Source organism: Cygnus atratus, chromosome 22 (genome assembly GCF_013377495.2).
Source record: "Cygnus atratus isolate AKBS03 ecotype Queensland, Australia chromosome 22, CAtr_DNAZoo_HiC_assembly, whole genome shotgun sequence".
Classification (NCBI taxonomy): domain Eukaryota; kingdom Metazoa; phylum Chordata; class Aves; order Anseriformes; family Anatidae; genus Cygnus; species Cygnus atratus.
In genome coordinates this window covers 1,598,907-1,621,695 of record NC_066383.1, presented here as the reverse complement: position 1 = coordinate 1,621,695, position 22,789 = coordinate 1,598,907, and the positions used below count along the sequence as shown (strand labels likewise).

The 22,789-nt window shown below is 44.6% G+C and overlaps 1 protein-coding gene across 2 annotated transcripts in view; it reads left to right on the top strand.

Annotated features, from left to right (window-relative positions):
* Positions 1-22,789, top strand: part of ARHGAP32 (Rho GTPase activating protein 32) — a 259,950-nt gene that overhangs the window by 59,322 nt on the left and 177,839 nt on the right. Inside the window, exon 1 of one of the 2 annotated variants that reach the window (XM_050715088.1) lies at positions 11,498-11,623. The exons of the other annotated variant lie outside the window; for it this stretch is intronic. The gene's annotated coding sequence lies outside the window, so the exon portion shown is untranslated. Of the gene's footprint in view, positions 1-11,497; positions 11,624-22,789 lie in introns of those variants that run through there. 2 annotated transcript variants of the gene reach the window in all.

Genomic DNA, 22,789 nt, shown 5'->3' with positions numbered 1-22,789 from the left:
GGTAGGAGCTTCCAGCCAGTTCTGTAGTAGTATTGTAAAATAATTGCACTTGGTTCTCTAAGTTTGTTTCCTCGGTTTGTCCTACAACAAGCACAAAAGGAACATGACTCCTGCTCTGAGATTTTGTTGCCCAGCCTTTCAGTTTCGTACAGTGAACTATCTGCATGCTCAGGCTTTAAGGTACATTTATTCTGGGGAGCAGGGGATGGGATAGGGACAATTTTCAGCCAGCTCTTTTTATTTATATTTGAAGAGCAGTCTCCAAATCGTTATTGTGGCAAATGTACATTCTTTTTATAAAAATAGTCATCTATAAATATTGATTATGATAACTTCTGTGCACCAAATTACAGCCTGCCTATGCCAGGGCATGATTCACCTCCTGCTGCATGGCAGTTGTCACCCAGGAGTCTGGCACTCTTGTTTCTTTTTATAGCTGTGACTTGAACATAGTGAATTTTTTCGTCCTTCGTCTTACAGAAATTGAGTCTCGAGACATCTTAAAGCCACGTGTGGATTGGTAAGACTTAAAAGTGATGGCCTGGGCCTCCGTGAAAGAAAGCCCAGACGTTGCATCTGACTGTTCACCTGTGTGATTGGACAAATAGGCCGAACAAACCACTCCAAATTATTGGTGCCCTTTCTGTTCCCCTGGGAACACATCTGGGTTTGCAGGCACTAGGGGATTTGTGTCCTATGTGCGGTGAGTGCCGCTGTTGGGCACAGGAGGCACGCGGCGAGCTCTCCCGTTGTTATCCCCCTCCCAAAGCTATTTTGCAGTACAGCCACCTCACATCTCCAGCAGACTTCCCACTCTTACACTGAAGGGGTGGTGCATTGATTTACGGACGGATTCTTTTGCCATTATCCCACTTTAAAATGGACTTAAAGAGGTGGGCTGAGGCTTGGTGCCAGGCAGCTGTGGTTGATGTCAGTACAAGGATCTGCTCTTCGGCTGACCTGGGCTTACAGCAGAAGGCCACGTGTTTCTCTGGTGATGCATCAGGTACTGTCCTGCCAGACTATTTGAAGTTAGGTTAGGTTTGAGGTAGACTTTCATGTCCTATTGTCTCCTATGAAGAAATTTACTTGATACTTGCTTGTTTTATGTTTAGTTTTCAGAAGTGACCTTAAAGGGCTTGTTTTGGCTTAACAAAAGTGCAGGTAACTGCATCGAGATCAGATTCTTTCTGCCCCAACGTGGTTTTTCTTCCTGTTTTATTGAGAGAGAAAATTCTGTACTGTTAAGCCTTCGTGGACTGTAAGGGATTGGGAAGCAGACCTTGGGAGTCAGGAGCCCTGTACTGTAATCCCACAGTAATCGGTTGTGTGTGCTCAGACAAGTCATTTAATGTCCCATCCTTTTGTTTCTTTTCCAGCTTTTCTGTGAAAATTCTTCTGTGTTTTGAATGTTTCTGCTGGCACTGTGGAGTGTGATCTGACTGGGATGCCTAGGCACTATTGGAGCTAACTTTCCTTGGGGAAAAAAAAAGTTAAATTTGTTTTTAAGCTTTTCTTTTTAATGATGGTAAGAACCCAGCTACTAGAATCTTCTATATTCTTTTCTCATTTGCTAAAAATCATTTGAAAGCTGTAGCATACCTGAAGTTTTGCACCTGTTGAGCACTCGTGCATGAAATAGATACTGAAAGACCAAAGATATGCTCAAAACACCTTGCATTGAATGTCTTGAGGAATCCTGTTCTTGTCACCCCGAAAGACCAGGGTCTAAGCCTTGACCCAGGGTTGCACAGGTAGAGTGGTTTTCAAGCATATGCCGTGTTTAGCAAGTTATGCTAGGTTCCTACTCTTTAATTGGCGAAGAACTTGATTTATGCCAACAGCAATTCTTTAGGAAATAATGAAAGCAAGTTTGTGAAGCAAAAAGAGAGGTCAGTCTAACCAGTGAGTTGGCTTTAGGGAGAATTCTGCTTTCCCATACAGTTGCAAAGGAAATAACACCTCTTGCTCTTTCAGCTGAATTTAGCTGAATTTGTAGGTTGTTTTTTTGGTTTATTTGTTTTATTTGGCTTTTTTTTTTCTGCTTTTTCCCCACCCCCTTCAAATAGTGGCATCCTTTCAAGCTCTGTTCAGGAGACCATAGTTTCAAACTGTGAATGGGATGTGTTTTCGAAACCACGGTGCAAGATGACTTATGCTGGAGCAAGGTAGGCAACAGGAGAGTAGACAACAGCGGAGCATCCTGGTGTCTCCTCTGTTTTGTGACCATCTGAGGGTCTTGTCCCAGAAAGTTGCTTGTGAACTTCAGGTTTTTGAACCCAGCTTTAGTGGTTTAAGAAGTCACCTCTTAAGTTGTATACAATTATAATAAACATCATGGGGAAAGGAGTGGCAATAATTGTACACATCCCAGCTTTTTGCTGAGTGAGGTAAATCCAGTATACGCTAAAATGAGTATTGAGCATTGCATGTATGCAAAATCCTGTTCGTACCCATAGCCAAATCACCTACTGCGGTGTTTGAATACCAACTGTAAAAGGTTGTGCTTGGAGTGAAAACCAGCTCTGCTGCAGAACTTTGAGCACAGAGACAAAAAGTTTAACTTCTTGGAGTTGTAAAATCTCTTGTTAGTTCCATTTACCGTGAAACTGCTTTAGATCTACTTCTTCAGTTTGTGTTTAATTTTAGTCATCTGTGGATTTGTGGATATCTATAAATGGTACCTTGTGGAGGCTGTCTGCTTTTTAACTGCTGGCTTTACACCTTGTGTGCTCATTAAATGGTTGAATTAAGTGTTTCTTAATGATGGTAAGAACCCAGCTACTTGAATCTTCTGTGTTCTTTTCTGGTTTTGTAAGATATCACTTGAAAATTGTAGCACACCTGAAGTTAACTGGTTTAAATTTAACGAGGAAGCATCTTTTTATCCTACTGGGTGCTGTTTCCAGTTCATCTGTCTAAATCTTACTGTTTTCTTTTCAGTGGTGATGGTTCAGAAGCCTGGGTGTTAAAGCCTCGACGTGCAGCACCTCAGTGCTGGGCTCTTGCAGCTCAGGGATGAGTTACCCCGAGCTGCTTCCAAGCCACGCTGCTTTTAAGGAAAGCTTTCAGCATATCTTACCTCTTGTTTTCTGGCATGTTTAACAACTGACATTCATTTTCCCATCAAACCAGTACCCTTGGTGTGTTAGAGGTTGTAGATGTTGAGCCTGGGGCAGGGCACTAATACCCTTCTCTGTGTGTCCTTTTCCCCCTTTTTTCCCCTTTCAAGATCTCTCACTGCAACATGCACCCAAACTTCTTGAATGTTGTTCTCTGTGCAAAACTAATGGAAAATTTGCTAAAAAAAAATCCCCAAGCTCTGTCTCAATCTTATTTTCTTCTGGTGCTTCTCAGCTTTATTATAGTTTTAAAAGATTAGATTATACACATAAGAAAAGCAATTAACAAGAATCTGTGTATAAAAATGGATTGCGATGACAGAAAATTAGATGTCTTTCATCTCCTTTTTTTCATTTGAGGAAAAGGAAGTGTCATCTCTTCTCTATGTTCAAAACAGCCATTTTATTCTCATTTAACTCTGTTCTGTGTTTTTTTTTTAAAGCTTTCAATGGTACATGAAAAAAAAACAACAAAAAGCAGAAGCTGTACTTGGAGAAAATTCAGAATATATTTTTGAGCAGAAAATATTTATGTCCAGTTTTTAACAAAATCAGTGTTTTTTCGTGCAGAGATTATCATAAAGATGCGTGCTGTGTTTTGTCTTCATGCACTTTTTGTGCTGGTGTCAGTGGTAGTTGGAATCGCTCCTTCCCCTTGAACGTCAGAAGGTTGGCGAAAGCTTGGAGCTCCAGTGGCTGTCCTTGGAGGCAGGAGCAGGAGCAGCATTTCTCGCCATGCAACATTTGTATTATGTAATGTCTGTGAGCTACGTTTCCATTCGTTATCCGCTTCTGCAATATTTAAAAAAACAAACAACCCCAGTAACAGCAAGAAGTTGCTCTGCCACTGAGGTCTGCAATTAATACAGTTCTCTAGCTGTAGAACCAAAGTAGTTAATAAGACATTGAATGACAGTTTCTTGGAATATTACTTGAGACCTCACAAAACAGAATATTCATGTGTTTATAATGTGGGAATGTAGGAGAAGTTGCAGATATAGAACTGGGACTGATCAAGTAATCTCCCTGCAGGCGAAGATAATATGCTACCCCGGTGCACTGAGAAGTTTCAGCCCTGTTTAGAGGGATTATGCATATTGTGCTTCTTTCATGTTGTTTGTTTATTTGTGTCCTTTCTGTTGAGCAGGCACCTTCTGCAAAGCACAGGCTGAAGTGTGGCGTCAGCCCGTTCATCCAGCCCTTACCATCACAGCCGATCCTAATTTATTTGGAGGGCTCCAGCTACTTATATTTGCAAGCAATTGAGACCTGCCAGCTCTAGGAGCAGAGCACAGCCTCTTCCAAATGACTGTGACCACCTCTATCCATCCTGCTGTGTTTTCCCTGTTCTAAGCAGTGAGCCCGGTGGGAGATCGTCCTGTGCTTTTCAAACGTTCTTGATTGTGGTATTAAGGAAGAAAGACTTGTGCTGAGCACACTGGATACTTGATTTAACTTTGGCATTTCTTTTGTCCATAAAACATTAGGCATAAAACGTTGATTAGGGACAGCTGAAGGACATTGCTAAACTCCTCCAACCTCTCTCCATAAGTTTAGCAATTGCAAGATTCACTTGAAAAGTGACTGATTTTACTCTGTTGGAGTAAAGGAGTTTCTTACAAAGCAGCATTTGGGAAAGGGGAAACCTGACATTTTCTGATAATGAAGGAATAAAAGAATGGTAAGAAAAATATGGTCATCCATGGGTGAATATGAATATGGATAAGGGGTGGGGGAAGAACTGATTTTCAGGAAAAGGAAAATGGGAGGTGAATAAAGTAACAGCAGGATGGTGAAAGATGCAAGTAGGGAAGCAGGGGGCGATAAGGTAGAGAGCAGGAAACTTGAAAGGATGAGAACCTGAAAAAGAGCATAGTTGAGTAAGAATCTGGTAAAGGAAAGCAATGAAAAAAAGATGGGAACAGCAAGGTAAAGTGAAAGTTCCGGTGAGCGTCATGGTTTGGTTCATCTGGGGCTTAAGACAGACTTTTTTTTTTCTTTTTTCTTTTTAACACCAATGGAGGGGGACAGATTGTGGAAGCCTTTTTGCACTATGAAAGCAAAGGGAGAGGTCGTGAGAAGTTATTTAAAGATACCTTCTTGCTGCAATCGTGTTGCTGTGGAATCCAGCTTCAGTTAATGAAGCTTCACGCAGGCACCATGGCTCACCTTGGTGAGATGTGGTGGCCTGGCTTCGTTAGCCATTCAGGAAGGCTCAGTCCTTAATCACTGATCTCTGAAGAAGCACACGTTCTTTTCTGGGTAAGTGTGAAAAACCTGGCCTGACTCTATTAATCCACGCTCTGGGAGATTGCACACACATCTTCGGTAATTTTTGAGTTATTCATCTTCTCTTTCGCAGTTCCCTGTTGTTCCCAGTGAGAACATCGGCAATATCCGTTACTAGCAAGGTGCTATGAAGTGCTTGGGTGGTGAATGTGAAAAACAGAGGTGTAACTCCATTCAGGTGACAGGAAGAGTAGAACCAAGACAATATACAGATAGGAATACCTAAACTGTACCATTTCAAACTTTAATGTCCAAACAGGCAAAACTATAGGACCATTTCAGAGAGGGTGAATTCCTTTCAGAATGAAAGGAGAATGTGAAAAGAACAGACGATGACAGAAGACAAAAATTGTCCTTCCTCTTTCCTTGCAACTGTCTTGGGGAAATTTTTAACTGAGAGCTTTTATGCAAGAGGATACTAAGGTGAGATAGATAGGGACAGAATTATTACCACTCGTCTACAGTGTATTCCTGCAAGTCAAATTAGAGTTGGCTAATGTAAGAAACAGAGCAGCCTGTTGCTGGCTCTATGTGTGGGGGTGAGTCCTTTGTATGACTGCATATTTAGGTACCGGGTGCCTGATGGGGTATGTGACACCTACCCGATAGGTGCTTAAAGGAAATCCTTCCTCAGGGGTGGGATGCTTGCTGGTACACAGGCATGGAGCTGAATCATTGCTGCTGCAGAGGACCGACCGTGCAATCCGATCAGATATTTTTATGTGGCCTCTAGGTGAGCAAGTCTGATGGCCTGGATTGCTGGTGGTGCTAACAGCTGGCACACAGTTTTCAGCTCCTGGGACAAAATCGCCATTACCAAGGTGTTTGGAGAGGATCAGCTTATATGTGAAGAGCAGCTGGTGGAAAGGGACATGAGCAAATGTGGAATGACGCTCAGAAACGAGAGGGACAGACAGATGGGGGAAGCATTCAAAAACGTTCAACTACTGTGCAGTCTGTTTTGGTGCTAGATACCCAGATGCTCAAACCACTTTCAGGATGTTCTGTTTCTTCGTTATTGCTAGCCTCTTGTACAGGAGAAGAATTGCTCCCTTAAGTGTTGTCCTTCGGGGCCAAAAAGCTGTTATCTCTGAGGACTTTGACCTGGTCGCATCGACATGTGCCTGTGTCAGTTGCCATTCGACCCATTCCCCTATTACTCAAACTCTGACTCCAGACTTGGCCACCTTCCACCGCAGCACGGCTCAGACACTCCTTTTGCAGGCGAGGCCGTCCTCTTGCATCATCAAACTGTCATGAAAAGACAGCGCTGCTCTCTTCCACACGAGTCTTACAGGTGGCAGAGCTCTTCAGAGCAGCGTCAGGTGCCTGGCCACCTTCTGTTTTCCCTGAGCCTGCCTCTGCTTGCTCTCTGCTACCGAGCCTGCTCTACGTTTTCTGCAAGTCCGGAGGAAAACAAAACGTGTGCGGTAACTGCTGTGTTTGCTTTTCTCTCTCATGTCTCTGTTCAGTGTCCCTCAGGACCTTTCTTGTCCTGGCAGTTTATCTTGCATTTTCGCTAGGCTCAGGAGGGGTAGGTTTTCAAGTGAGGCTGATGATCCATTTCTACAAAGGTGACTTCGGAACATGTAAATGTTAAATAAAGCTTCCCTTTTCTTTTGGAATACAAAGCTCTCTTTTTTCATGTCTAACCCATTTGAGGGGAGTATATTTCAAACCCATGCTTTCCCCCTACCCCTTCATGTCTCTCTTTCCCTAGAGGGCAGGTGGCTGAGCTGTTGACGATGCTGAGTGCAAGCAGGTGGATTGCGAAGACACACCTTGAGCACGGCATCGCAGGGCACTCGTGCAGGCATGAACTTGTACCGAGAGGCAGCTTGTCGAGGCTGCTTGACGGAGGAAGAAAGGCACTGTGGGAGCACTGAAATTAGTCACCTAGCTTGGAGTCTGCTCCACGAGGCTGGATTCCTCTTCACCTCGCAATAAGGTTGCACTAACTGTGTTGCAGGAAGCGCCTGTTTCTTCTGGCAGGGGTTGCACCAGAGAAGGTTATGGTTCCCGACTTAAAAATACCTGCCACGTGTCCCATGCAGAATACAGAGCTGGGTAGTTGCTCTGTAGCTTCCCTTCTCCCTCTGGTTTCTAGTCAAGCTGAAGTACAGGCATCCTATTTGAATTTTGCACTTGTCGTTTTCACAGTACAAAATTCAGATCAGAATGGATATAAAGTAGGTTAGGCTGTATCTTTCCTGCAGTGGTGTCATGCCAGAGGTCACCCACGTCGTCGTGCAGAGCGGGTGCCACAAGCCTTTGCACGGGTGCAGTGCTCACGTGGTGCCTGGCGGGTCGGTCTGGCCTGGGCTAGGACAGGGGTCGTGCACTGCTGGCTCTGCTTTCTTGGTGGGCAGCTCTGGCAATAGCTTTGCTGATGGATGTCCCTTTAATGACCCATATACGTATACTCTGGAGTGTGTTTATAGAGGAATCCATAAAATATCTTCAGCTGATCAGTTGCTCATCAGAAGAACGAGGTCCATACCAAGGGATCCAGCAAGCAGTAACTGTCACGGAGATGTACCAATACAAAGCCGCATAAAGGGCCTTTGAAGATGGTTAATTGCGGAGGTGCGCGGTAGTGGCAGTAGCCTTGTCTTTTAAATAGAGCCTTGAGCACAGTTCTTGTATGGCAGCATGCGCAGGAATGCAAACTCCCCTTTGGACAGGGATTAGAAGGCGGCTGCTGCAGCCTGCTCAGCGTTGGTTTTCTTCCCGGGGAAGGCACAGCTTGGACCAGCCCTCGGAGACTCCTGTAACTCAGCCGTACAAACGGAGCGTCTGATGTGGTGAGGAGGGGCTGAAAGGCTTTGACATACGTTTTGTCAGTCAGAAATTGCAGCCTGTTTTTCTCTTTCTCGTGTTGTGATTCACCAAGTCTTTCCGGTATAAAAACTTGGTCATATAACATGGGATCGAACAGACTGAGCCATGGAGCACAGTCATTCAGAGAAGGCAAATGTCCTGTCCTATGCTTCAGTGGAGAGCACTTTGTGACCTGGGTCATCAATTAGCAATGAAATAGTTCTTGTCTTGGGCTAGCAGCAAGATTTTCTTTTAAATATTTTAGCTTCTTGGTTCCAGCTGGCCAGTTGGTCTTCACGTTTCCTGAACTTGCTACAGTACATGTTGAGCAACGCCTTACCTAAAATTTTGGTTGCAATATACAGTATGAGGATGGAGGTGCTTAAAGTCATTTAGGCAAAAAAAATACATATATATTTCAACACTGAGAATTTTTCCATTAAATTTCATTTGCTTTTGGAAGCAAAAGAAGTCCTACATTATCTTGTCATGCATACGTTATTAACTGAATTCATTTTTAATTTAATGAAAGATTATGCTAGAGCAAGGGAGGAAGCTGTCTTGTAGCATCCTTGCTCTTTCTTTGCCTAGATAACCTCAAGCAGTCAAAGAGGTTAGATTTAAAATCCATTCTCGGTTAGAATTTTGCTCCTTAAATGGAGCAGTGTTTACATTCAGGAAACTATCAAAGGAGGAACGAGTGCATCCGCGGAGGTGACAAGTGGTATTCAGGTTGTATAATCTCATTCTTTGTGGTTGGCAGAAGTTTCTGTCGGAGAACTGTCTGAAAAGGAGTTCTCGATGCAATTTCCCAGTTTAAGTAGTAGAAGGTCGAATCGTTATGTAAAGCTAATTATCATTCTTGTAAGCTGTCACCCTGGAAGTTAGTGAGTTGGCCACGAGGGCGGCTGTGTCAGAAAGAAGCTCTGGGTTGGAGAGCTGATTCTGCCCGGCTCTCTGTTCCCCCGAGGATTAAGAGAAAATGTTCCCAGCAAACTGGAGCTTGCAGTTACTGATACTGTTCTGCTCTGTTCTCTACAGTTTAATAAAAAAAAAAAAAAAAAAAAAAAAAAAAAAAACCAAACAACACACAAACATACTCCAGTCCTCACCACAGTTGGGGCCAAATTTTTATTTTTCTATTGTTATGATAATTTAGGTCTCAAATAAGTACAGATGTAGCTGACTGGAGAGCAGACCTCATCTGTAAGAGAAATGATCCATTGCTGTCAAAACTTGCCTTCAGCAAAAATAATCAAGCTCGTGTGCAGTAAGGCTGTCCATTTACATCACACTGTAGCACAGTTTTGGGCCTGGGCTTCCACAGGACGCCTTAAGACCCTTTTTAAAATGTGGCATAGAAATGTTCACAGCAGTGTTTCCTAATAACCGGTGAATTCCTGTAGGCTCTCGAAGAAAATACGTATTTTTTTGTTGCTTAAGTATAGAATCCAGAGCTCTAGTCTCGAGTAAAGGCCTGTACAGAAAAAGGCACAAATAAAAACCAAGAGCGTCTCTCTCTAGCCGTGGGGAGTTGGCAGTCAGAGCGTGAGCCGACAGGTGATATCTGATGCAGACAGCCGAGCCAGGCGGCGCTGAGACGATGTGCGAGCGTGGCTGGCAGCGGTACAGCCCCACGCGGGGCAGCCCCAAGTGCAGCAGCAGCACGGCACCCTCAGCGGCGGCAGCGGCCCTGCTAAACCCCTGTGCAGGGCTGAACGTGGCTCCTGCCCAGCTCCGCAGCGGGCATGGCACCTGCCGGAGCTGTACCCTGACGGCATCTCCTTGTGCTTCTCCCCACAGCTTCTGCCCCACTGCTACGCCCAGCGACACACCTTGGGCTCTAACCCTAGCTCTGATGGTATGGGCAGGAGCTGTTGAGTTCCTGTGCTTTATCCCTTTATAAAACGGGTCTGTTCTTGCTCCGTGCTGCATTGCTGTAGGATGCACCCTTACGAATGCACTTTACATGTCTGGGCTCTCAGAGCTCTAGTTTTATCCTGGTGCAAAGTGAGAAGAGTTGTTTTTAAATGAGCGTATTATTTCGTATTCAGTTCTCTTTATTTTTAGCTTGTCCTACTGGGGCAGGTCTGTTTTGGTGAAACAAAGAAAAATTAGCATTGGGAGAAAGGGATTTAGAAACAGTCGTCAGGCTTTCTAGGCACGGAACAGGGAGAACCTGTTTGCCCCTGCCCGGCTTGCCAGGCTCGCAGCTTTCCCTGCTGCAGGGTGAGCTGGCTGTGTCCTCACGCACTGGGTCTAACTAGCAAGGTGGTGCTGCTCAGTTACACGGCAGTTAGCCAACAACACTGATCTGACCGTTTAAAAAGAAAAAAACCAATAGTTACATTGACTGTTTTTGCATGATTTGGGACCGGGTAGCCTTTTCCCTGGAACTTTAAGCAATTTCTGTTTAGTAAATCTTCTGTCTTTCTAGGCCTTGTGTTGCACTGAGAGAGCACAGATTACACGGTGGGTTTCCCTGGGCTGTGTTCCTGTGTATGGGCAGCAGCTGATATTATTTGTTACAAATTACAGCTTGTGTTTTTGAGCTAGAGCTTCAGCAAACAGCAGCAGTAATCATAATACAGAGAACTTGCACCATTTCTCGGAGGTGGGAACAGCTCTGCATTTTGTACTGGTACGGAAAGATTAAAACGACTTGATCAAGGTCACGCAGCAAGCTAATGGCAAAGCCAGGACTGAAAGGCACTCATCCATCATCCTGCTTCTCCCCTTTATTTGCTAGCCCTCGCTGCCTCTTAGGGATATTTAATCTTCTAGCCTGCTGCGGGGGGGGGGGGGCTGATGAAACACTTCAGTCCTTTCATGGGATCTGAAAGTTGGCTAATAATGCTTATTCCTTGTTTATGGTTCAGTGTATAAACTGGAAAGTGGGAAGTGTAACGTCAGCTTTGCAGAACTTTTAAAACAGGCTGCGTAAAGACAGAAATCAGTCCAGCCGTACAGGTCTCCTCTGGGAACCCCGCAGATCCTAGCCCGTTTCCAAAAAGCAGGAAGCAGAACCCTGAGGATCCGAGGTCGCAGCAGCTGGCACAGCTGGGAACAGCCTCCATTCTGCTCGCTTGCAGAAGCTGAATTTTGGGGTGAAAACATCCGGCTCGGGCAAGGACATCCCCGCGGGGTGCCGGGCACAGGGCAGGAGGGCGGCACGCTGCCTCGCGCAGCTGGGGCAGGGTTCCAGCTGCAGCGCCCGTGGCAGCCTCGGGAGAACAACGGGGATCGGATCGGTGCTGCCGAGGGAAGGCGGAACGGGAGCCCGGCATCGCGGGTGCTCCGCGTCTCGCTCAGCTTCCCCGGGCGTGCGGAGGTTCGCCGGGACGCAGGGGCGGCAGCGGGGCGAGCTGGAAGCGGGCGGGTGATCCCCAAAGGTCAGTGCCGCCGCTACGTCCCCGCACGGGAGCGCGGCGCGGAGATGCTCGCCGTTCTGTTAACCCTGCTTGCTCACAAACGGAGCGCTTGTGGGTGCGGATTGCCGAGGAATGGGATCGTTTCGCAGCTGGCCCTAGGCTGCGATGCCTTATAAGAATGCAGAGCGTGGTGTGCAGAAGGCAAGCGTGTCGTTTTCACTTAGCTAATGCAACTTCATTTCAATTTTTAGTGTGTTTTTCAGCGTATGTATATGACTATCTTTTAAGTGGTTGAGTATTTGAATGGAGAAGGGTTAATTACACCCTTCGATCAGATTACGCTGCATGGGTTAGGCTAGCACGTAGAAAGCAGACGAAGTATAATTTGGCATCCCTTTTCCTTCGTGTGGCATGGTCTTTGAGGCATTTTCCGTGTGTGTAGAATGTTGTCGTTAGCGTGAGCGAAACCTGAATGCTTTTAGCCAGGAATGAAAGCCCTCCTGTCTGTGGCAGAGTGAAGCACACGCTCCGCACTCGTGCTGTGCGAAAACAGCACTGGTCAAAAGGTTCTGTGCTGAGCATATACGTGTATTTTTCCTTTTAAATAGGTAACTAAGTGCTGCTGATATGGCGTGGATTTAGGAGCAGTAGTTCTGGAGGGGCCAGGTTATTGTGTAGCTTAAATTCTTGTGGAATGAGCCAGGGCTGATTATCTTCGTGGCAAATCGTCTCCTTCACCCTAGGCTTAGATTTATACTGTGGCTGATATGAAATAAGCCTATTGCTGTTGCACTTCAGTTGGGATTTTCTACTTTAAGGCTGGGAGCGCATAAATATTTCCTGGTGGAAAAAAGGGAGGGAGGTGGGGAACCAGCATAATTTAAAACTTGCCTCCCTGGGCATGCTGTTACCACCTACCTGGTTTAAAGATCAAGAGCGTTTCTACCAAACTACAAGTTATTTATGGACATAGCTGCCAGAAGCTGAAGACACAGGTTCTTATTTCACTGTAGAATACATTACCAACAAAGTCTTGATAATTTATGCTAACCCCACCCACTTCAGCTTACACTGCCAGAAGCTGAAGGAGAGCGGCTCATAGCAGCACTGCAAAATCCCTCTGAGTCTGCTTTCTTGTCTTCAAGTATTTTGCCGTAGGAGAGCTGCTACTGGGTATCTTTGTATTGTTCGAACTACCCAGTGACTGAGGTGCTGTGAGAAAGCTAGTTAGGTGGTTTTGGTTCCCCTTTCTCAAAAATAAAACTGTATTTAAAAACTAAATGTGTGTAGCGTGCTGATGCTGGAGCCCTCACACTCCCCAGCCTCCTTTGTGACAGAAAAAGCACAATGCACAATACATTAGCATTCATGTATACGCATGCACAAGCGCTGTATAGAGCTCTGTAAATAGGATCTCCAGAGGATTTCTGTTCCATGTGAATTCCCTTGGGAATGTGCGTGTTGGGGCGCGGAGCTCCTGCAGAGCGAGACCTCCGACATTGCAAGTGGCCGGCACCGGCAGCGCGCGGGATTCCGGGTCCGGGGCTAAGGAAAGGTAAAGTTTAGCAATGATTTGATGCAACCTATGCCGGTTTCATCCAAACAGATCTTGTATTTCAGGGAAGCCTGCGGATTAAATATATTTGAGTGACAATCCCCCCATTTTTCCCTCCTGCCACTTGCGCAGAGTCCAGGGCGCGACAGAACCTGGTACAGGCTCGCTGGGGCTGAGTCTCCAAAGGGGAGATCTCTTACCCCTGTGCCCTCTGCGTCCTGCTTTTCAAAGCAGAGATGAAAATTAGCATCGTCTCTTACAAAAAAGACTTGCCCTTAATAGGATTACAGAAGTATTTTAAACTCTGTACTCAGCCCGCTGCTCCTGGCACTGATACCGGGAGCGTGGGGAGTTTGACTGTTGGCGTAAAGGTAAATCGAGGCAGCAAGAACCGAGCTGGAACATTTCTTCTGCCGGGGAAAACAGGTTGTATTCTGGGCGGCACATGGAAGGATTGCAGACTCCTGGCCTGGTGCATAGCAGTAGCTCTGTGGCTGGAGGGGAAGGGGGACAGAAAACAGCAGCTCCAGAGCTTGTCACCCAGCAGGCATTCCGGGGGGCAGCCGCAGCACGGCACGGAGCAGCCTGCATCACCTTGCATTGGGGGCATCTTCTCTGGAGGTGGCCCTCGGTGACCCGTCCCTCCATCCTTACAGGATCAAGTAACCAGTTGTTCCTGCGCTATTAGAATTTGTCTGGGCACCATTCCCACTTGCTTGCTCTAACCTCTCCTAATTAACGTATCTGATTATTCTTTAACAATTTATAACTATTGACAATGCGCTTCAAAACTGAAAGGAGTATGTGCTCTTGGTACAGAGCTTAGAGCACTGGGAGGGCACGATCCTGTGTAGCTTGGGGACGTAGAGGGTATAGATTTTTAAAGCAAGTTTCTCTTCCAGAACAGAAGGCTTTTAGCTGAAAATATTGGTCTTTAAAGAAACGAAACAAGACAAAACCTCCCATGATAAAAACTTCTCACTTGGTTAAATATGATTAATTTCTTTTTTTTCCTTTGTGGGGGGGAGGGAAACTTTAAAAATTTTTAATGCCCACTTGTTTCTCAGACTTGTGTAAATTGAGGACATTCCCATTTTGACTGAAAGTTGGGAAAATGTAGTGCTCAGGAATTTTTAAGAGATTTGTTTTCAGATGTTTTTCATGCTTGAAGGTGAGCTGGAGGTGACCGATGAGAAATAATTGAGCAAGATTGAGGACAAAGAGAAGAGAGATGCAAGAAGAAAGGAGAAGCAAAGTGTGAAGTTGAGTCCGAGAGATGGCAGAATGAGAGGACAGGAGGAAGAAGTGAGTTTGGAGTGGGGGGTGCGAAGGACAAAGCAGAGGAATTGGGCTGGGGTCTGAGCCCTCCAGTCGCGGGGATGCTGAGCGAGGCAGGTGGGGATCGAGCTGCTGAGTCAGAACAGGGCAGGTTTCACCGTGCGTGCATTGAAAAAGAAGCAAGGCAGATGTGGTATCCGATGTACGCCTTGGGATGCGTGCGTCTCCGAACTTGCTGTACCTCGGGAACAGGAACTGGCTGCAGCAGCAAGGGCTGCGAGGTGGAGTAGGCAACTCCTTGGTTTCATCGGGTTTCTTCGCACGGGCACATGCTGCTGTTAGCTCCTTGTGCTCCTTGGTTGTGGAAAGAGCTTCCTGCGTACTGTTCACAGGGAAGAGCTTGCAAATGTGTTTGAAGTGTGTGTCCCCAAAGCAAATGCCAATATAACCTCTGCGCTCACACGTGTGGGTGGCTCGTGGCTGCTCTTTTGCTCTGGCCTGATGGTGAGGACCATCAGAGCGTGAGTCAGAGTGAGGATGGCAGGAGGAGGAACTTGAGCTTGGCACCCTTGCTCTGAAGGGTCTTGCTTATGTTCTGGCTCCTCTTGTGCCCCGTGCTTCTTCCTTCTGTTTGTGCTTTCTGAAACTGAATGCAAAATGTGTTATCCCAGCACCTCTGGAGACACCTCGGAGGTGATCTGATTCCAGTTGGTAGGTCTGCTGCCTTTTCTTACGGAACCCCAAATCTAATCCGGTTTTCTTCCCCCCCTTGCATAATGCAGCAGTAGCAGTGCAACGCTTACCAAAAGACCTGGCACAGCTCCCTTTCAAAGCCGTGGGAACCCGTGTCCGATCAGAGATGCTCGGTGGTGGCAAAGACCACGCTCGGTTACAGGAGGAGGCTGTAACGGCAGCACAGCGATCGGCAGAGCCAGGCCTGACCTCTGCTCAACTTCCCGGCCAGGAACAGTGTGTCTGTGCTGGCTCATCCGCGTTAGATTATCCTCATGGCTTCCAATGCAGTTTATGAAGGGTTGCCTAGCCTTTCATTCCCTTTCAGTAAGTTCCATGGCTGAATAAACCTCTGAAGCATCCAGAAGATGACAGTGCATTACTGCTTGGTGGATTACATATTTACAGTTACTCTAGGTTCATCTGAAAGCTTCTTTGGGAGGTCTGAAATCTCTGGTTAATCAGACGTGGGGAAGGACTTTTAACCTGACACTTCTCATAATGGTAAAGACTAGAAAGCCCGTGTTACATTAGCATGTCAAGAGTTTAACACAGCTTTTTGGTTTTTAATTCAGACGGTTCAAGCCAGGGGCAATTTTAACTGGGTGATCACAAGCATCCTATTGCTTTTGCTGAAATAAGATGTCAGCTTCGCTGGATACTAAGCTGATACGCAGGCGGTGGGAATGGTTTGCTTTCTCTGCAAATGAATTTAATGCAGTGTGTAGTCCTGATGGGATTTAACTGCTCTTAGAGGGGGCAGTTCTGTTTTTATGACTCTCCACTTGAACTGAGTCTCTGGGTGCAGCTCGTTGCTGTAACCAAATGTGTCAAACTAATGAACTCCAGCAATGCGTGTTTTCTTCTTTTCATTATGTATTATATAGCAATTTTGCTATTCACAGTGCCATTGAGTAGTCCAGGATTTCTCAACATTTTTTCCCCAGGGTTTATAAATTAGTGCTCCAAACGTTGTTCAGGATTGGAATGTAGCAGATGAGATTTCAGCCCTAAAGGAGTGCTTTAACCATGCAAATATGCTTTAATTTCTGGCCACAGTTCTTCATTTATGTATTTCAGAAGGTTTTGTCCTTCTTAAAACTGAACCATAACATTACACTTTTTTTTCCAAAATATCCAAAGCTTTTGAATCTTTTTTTCATCTCTGTATGTTTTCTTGTACTAATGTTTTAATGGAATAGCTTACTTGCTGTATTAGACAAACGTAACGTGTAAATACACAATGTATGACTGCAGCTTGTTCAGTGTCACTGTGCTGAAAGCTGGTTTGGGAGTGCAAGTGGGCAGGACCAATGTTTGTCATGCCTTTTTCTAATTCTTCACCCCCCCCAAAAAAGTGCATATTCCTACAGTGAATATGATTTTTTTTTTTTAAGTAAAGATTTTTGATGCAAGATGTGAGATCCATATCAATATGTGCCATGAAATCAAGAGTCGGAAGGTAAATTAAAAAAGCAATAAGCTACTTAATTTCATTTTTTCCATGGTTTCTGAGCAAATCTCATAATTTGGAGTGATGGGAAGAGGGCCCTTGACTCAACATCTTAATGTTTTCCATTAGTGATATAGCAATAAGGCCAGATGTTTGTATGGCATGAAACACATAGCAAGCCCCTTGCAAAGCTTGAGATAAGAGTTTCAACTTTGGGCATGTGGCCTAACACATTTGTTCAGGTGTGTGATACACAAATGTTCTTCTTTGAAAATGCAAGCAAGCCCGTGGCTGTCCCAGCCTCAGAAGCCTGCCTTCAACAAGCTTCTGCATAAGCAAAGCCTTCTTCAAAGCCAGCTTCTGGTACAAAACCAGCTTCTGGTAGCGTCAGTCTGGGGGAACATCCACAGCACAGGAGCCATTTGAAGAATTTTCTGAAGTTAAGTTGATCTCATCTAGTACACCAGGAGAAAACAAATAAAGCACAGATTGGAAAAAAAAAAAAAAAAAAAAGAGGAAGAAATGGTAGTGATTTCTTAATTTTGCACAGTTTCATCTGATGCACAGTGTTGACAGCTTCCCTTTAAAAGGCGACTTTCCCAGCTTCTTACACTACCAGGGGATCTGCTCATGAGCACACATGAAAATACTTAGACTGTCATAGACTGAAACTCTCCATTCCCTGTTAATGGTTGAACAAGGCCAGTGCACGATATCACTTTCTGAAGAGTGTTTTTCTTAAATTCTAGTGTTTGTGGTTGCAGAGAGCTATTAAATTCATGCCCAGAAGGTTAACCAGAACTGTGTTGGCTTTTTTTTTTTTTGTCTACAAACTAATTTGTCTAATACTGCCATGGTTGCTCATAGCTTTTTGCAGGAACAACATAATGAGATTAACAAGCCTCGGATCGCTCCGTATCTGATGCTTAAATCCCCATGGGAAGCTGTGAAAGTGTCAGAGCTCTGCTGCTCTTGTGTGGGGGCTGCACTGGCAAAGCAAAGAGTTACTCTTTATGTAAGATGAAGATTTGGTTGCTGGGAAAATGAAGTAGCTAAGCTTCAGGCTGTATTCTTGTAGCCAGCATGATTTAAGAAACAGAGAAAAGACGCTGAGGCTGCCAGCCAGGGAGTTCATTATTGGAAAGAAGAGACAAACATCTCCACCCTGCACCCCGGCGCTGATGCTCTGAAGAGGAAAGCAAGTTTCAGAGGGAGACGATTCTGCTGTGGGAAGAGCTGCTGTGACAGCTCGCAGCACCACGAGCGGCGCTCCTGGGGGGGGAAACCCATGTTAGAAATATCAATTTCTTCCCTTTTGCTACCAGTTAGCAATGGTGCATATGCGTGGTGTCCCAAAACACTTGCCACTTACCTCCTTGCCCTCGCTGTCTGTGCCTGCTTCAGGCTAAGAGGCAATAAGCCTATAGTTTGACAGGTGCCTGCAGCCTGATTTATGGAAGCAGATTGATGCCTAAATTACGTTTCCCCCTGCTTATAAAAACATCCCGGATTGATTGATTGAGTGCAAAATTAGAAGCTTTTTCTTAAAAGCAAAACCAAAATGAGAGTGAACTGTGTATTATTAAGAAAAAAGGGGGAAAAAAGGTCAGTATTGGTTTTGAAGCACTGTTGTGGTTTTTTATCCCGTCTTCAGTATCGTTGAGATGCTAACAGCTGCAATATATATTTCATGGAGATCTCCACCAGCCTCTTCTTTGCACATCCATAACTTCCAGCCTCTTCTCTGTAAGGTGCGTTCTGATTTTTAATGAGCTTCCCCAGTTTCCCAGCGGTGTCTGTGCACTTGGCAAAAATGGCTCCTCTCCAATTCTTGAGCAGAAGTTAGCTTGGTGAGGATTGTGAAGATGTTGCTGTTGGCTTGTGAAGGACTGTGCTTACTTGTCAGAATAATTCCTCTTTTCTTCATGCGTCAGTGTATGTTAACAAACATCAGAATCCTTTAAAAATATTTACTCTACCAAGTGTCTCTGATTTTGAATACTCTCCCCCTTCCAAGGCTTGATCACACATGGAACTTTTCAGGAACAGCTGCGCACAAATAATTCCAGATGCAGACAGCCCCTGAATACAATGTTCTGTTCTGTATTGGACCTGTTCGTGCTGACCTTTTCCAACCCCTTTATTGTTTTTTAAGCCCAGGATTACCTCTTTGCTTATTTAAAATATAAATTCTAGATACCTATACGTGTGAATTTTCACATTTAAGCGGTGAAACTACTTTTATTCATTGTTCTACTCTCTTGTCCAGCTGTAGCTGTCAATGTTGGAGGTACTTTGCTGCTATTGCAACTGTCCTTAACAAGAGCTGTAGTGTTTGTTCGGTCTGCAGAGCCACACAAGCAGTGAATACCGGGCTTTGCTTTGGTGCTTATGCACTTCAGGAGAAGAGACCCTTAGGCCCCCTGAGGAGTAGTTCCTCAGTTAGATGCTCAGGTCAGAAATGCTGGTATGATGTAGCAAAGGTAAATACGAGCTTCGTGGCCATAAGATTGTGTGATGATTGTTTTTCCTTTAAGGGGCATTGAATTCAGTTTATTGATTTTGATTTTCCTTATTTCTTTTTACTGAGGAAATGTCAGAGCAAAGATCATTAGAAATCCTCTAAATTGTTTTCAGATGAGTCAACGTGCTGTCAGTCAACAATGGAATGTACACTTGACCGCATTTGCTCAGAAAACAGCCAAGAAAACCACCAGAAAGAGTAGGTCTGGAATTGCTTGAACCTTCTTGGCTGCTCCCTGTACAAGGAAGAGCATGTGTAGCTACGCCAGCTGGAATGCAGCTGCTCCTTAAATCTGGCACCTAATGGTGAGCCCTGTCAAAGCACATAACGTTGGAGAATGCTGATCAGTTTGTTTGCAGGCAGAAAAGTATGGGTGAAGACTTGATTGCAGAGGTGGAGGAAAGCCCCACCACATCTCCATATGCAAGTCTTTCAGACTAGGTATGTTGAAGATGGAATTTGTGTGGGTTCAAAAAGCCCTGCTGGGTTAATCCAGGGCCAAAAAAAAAAAAAAAGGCAAGTATTCCTGTAGGTGTCTGGTTGTTCCACAGATTATCGGTGGCTCTACTACCATTTAAGTCTGTGCTCCGTCAGCAGTCTGCTGCTCTCCAAAATGACTCACAGTGTCTGGAGTACAATCCTCGGAGAGAATTTGATATCACTTAGTTGTTTTGCTATGAATTTTCTCTCTGGATTCTGCGGTGATAGGTTTAGTGACACGTGTGACATTACTGAAAAGTGCTATGTAAATGCACACTTCATCATCGACAACAATGCTGTAAGCACATGATGCCAGTGCATGGTGCAGAAACCTCCCTCTAGGCATTTTCAGTGCTTTCTGCCTCTTTGATCAGTAGTAAAGATGTTAAAAAAGCTTGATATATTTGGGTGCTAACATATCATAGTTGTCATGTTAAATTTCTGGAAAACATTAGAAGAGAAAAAAGCTAAAGCTGATAAGCTATATATATATATATGTTTATTTATATATATATATATATATATATATATATATGTATTTGACTTCTTCATACCTTGTAAATTACCATGGCATGGTAACTTTGGCTCTATGTACACCAGGATTGGTACATTTAACATCCTGGCAAATCGCGCTAGTGGGCTGCCATCACAGGTTAAAGCAGAAGGAGAAAATTACCTGTGATGCCGTGGGATAAATAATCATGTATTTTCTATTTTTCTTCCTTCACAACTGCTTAACTATCACATCTGACTCTTCTAAGAGTACCTGTTACATTGATGAATGAGATGAAGTTGTGTGAAAGAGAAGGCCTGTCTGAAAGCTGTCATGCAGCTGTGTGGAGCATTCAGCACCTTTGGGAGATAGCAATATTATTACAACCATGTGTACACACAAGAGCAGAGTGAAAAAGGTAATACATGCTTGCATATGTTACACTTCTTCCTTCCTGTTCTCTCTCTTAAGGGAGTGGAAAACAAGCTTATAACTGGAAATAGTACAGAAACCTTTTTTTATGTACTTGTTTGGTGTCCTAATGGGAAAGACTGACTGACATTTTATAAGTTTGCAATAGATTTTTGACATTTGTTTGGTTAAAACATCTCACTGTTGTCACACAGAGGATTTTGTCTTCTCCTCTGCCTGTTGATGCCACATTTCTTCTGCCTGTGCTGGAGGCTGCCCAAGGCACGCGGTGAGCTCGGGTGCAGCGCCCTTCTGTAGGGTCTGGCCCGGTGCTGACTTGTAGCACTGCGCTTTCAGCACTGTGAGTATAACACTTAATTTAGGGAGATCAGAGTAAAACTACCAGGGCTCCCAGAAGGATTTCTCCATTTATTTTATCCTATACTCCCTAATAGCTTCCTCTAGCCATTCATCTCCTCCATTATATGATAATACCTTGTCCTAGTGCTGGCCTGTATTATACGAAAGGTGCTGAGTATTCCCGTTCGTTGTTTTCTGCGACATTTAGGGAGGAAGTCAGTTGATGTGTACCTGCATAACTTGGAGGGGGCTTTCTTGTTTTTATTTTTGGTTTGTTTGTTTTCCAGCAGCATCGATCTAATAGGTGCTAATGTCTTCTCTACAGTTTACCTTCCTGTTGATGATTTCAGGTAAAATTTTGTCATGTACTCTGATGGAAGCAGTTAATTCAAAATGAGAGTTCTCTAAAGATCCTCTGTAGCAGTCATGCATTGGCCGGTTTTGCACAAGTTTTTATAGCACTGCTGTGTCAGCTGGGAACATGCAAAAACTAATAAATATAAAAAAGAAAAAGGGTGTCCTCTGGCTGATGCAGTGGTCAGTCTCCTTGTATAGGGTCAGCTGAGATACAGCACAAAAGTGGCTGTTGGCATGTACTCTGCAAATTACTACAGCAGTCCAAGATGTTACCGCCTGCAGGCTTTTCCTGTAGCATAATTATTGAAGCATTCAAGGGTTTCTCATCTACTTCAGAGCAAAATCAGACCTCTTACCTTAATTTCACCGTGTCTACTTTGGAGATGCTCCCTCTGCTCACCAGCAGAGGTGAGAACCTGTGGGCATCGGGTACTTCTGTCCTGCTACTACAGCTGATGTCCGACTCTCCCCTCCAGGAAGATTGCTCAGGCAAATAGTTCTGTTTGTGGCAAGGTCTGTGTGCCTAGCAGGGAGGCTCTGCTGACATAATTGCATGGGTAGACCTGTAGTGGTGAAAGCTCTGTAATGTGGAGAAGACCACCGACTGAAAGGACAAATGTCTTCTGGGAATCTCTGCCTAAATTGGTCTGCGTATACGCAGTCACAGCAGAGACTGAAAGGCTCATTTAAAGAAATGCTGATCTACTCGAGTGACTTCTTATCCTTAGTACAACTGACCCCTCAAGCATTTAAAAAGCAGCAGTCAAGTTGCTGAAAAATCACAAGGTTGACTTTTAAAAGTATGCCTTTTAAGGTGCACTTTGATTTTATTTTTTTTTAAATTTGCCCTCCAGTTTAAGTTTTTAAGTGCAAGATGGGTCATGTTGTTCAGCTTCCCTCTGCAAGATGATTTCCTAATTAGAGTGAAAGCAGAAAATATTTCTTAACTGTTTGACTCCATGACTGGAACTTTGAAAATACAGAATGCTGAGAGACTTGCAGTGAATTAACAAGAAATTTTACTACTGTCTTGCTCATTTTTGTATTCTGATGTTATTATAATACAGGTCCAGTGGTATTTATGCAGGTCATGCAAGTCCTAATGGTTGGTCTGCCGACAAAACTATTTCCATGTTTCTCGTCAGCTCCTTGAAAAACACCAGGCAAGGTATTTTTTCTGGATGCATGTGTATAAATACGCACACGCTTTCTGTTTCCTCTGAAGGGGATTTGAGGTACAGCTCCACGTAGAATCGTGTCGCGCAGCGGCAGCACCTGCAGCCCTGTGCAGGGCTGTACCGGCAGGCAGGGCCAAGTAAGCAGCGAGCTCCAGCTTCTCTTCTTTCTGGGGCATGGCGGAGCCTTGGCCACGTGGAGAGCACCCAGGTAACGCTGTCTGCCCCGGAGGGTTGTTCGTTATCTCCCACAGGGAAATTACAGCAATGTTTTTATTTTTTTAATCATTTTTGCATATATCGTGCTGAAGTGCCATGAAATACCGCTTTGATTTCAGAGTATGTTTTACATTTCTTGAGCTCCAGCTC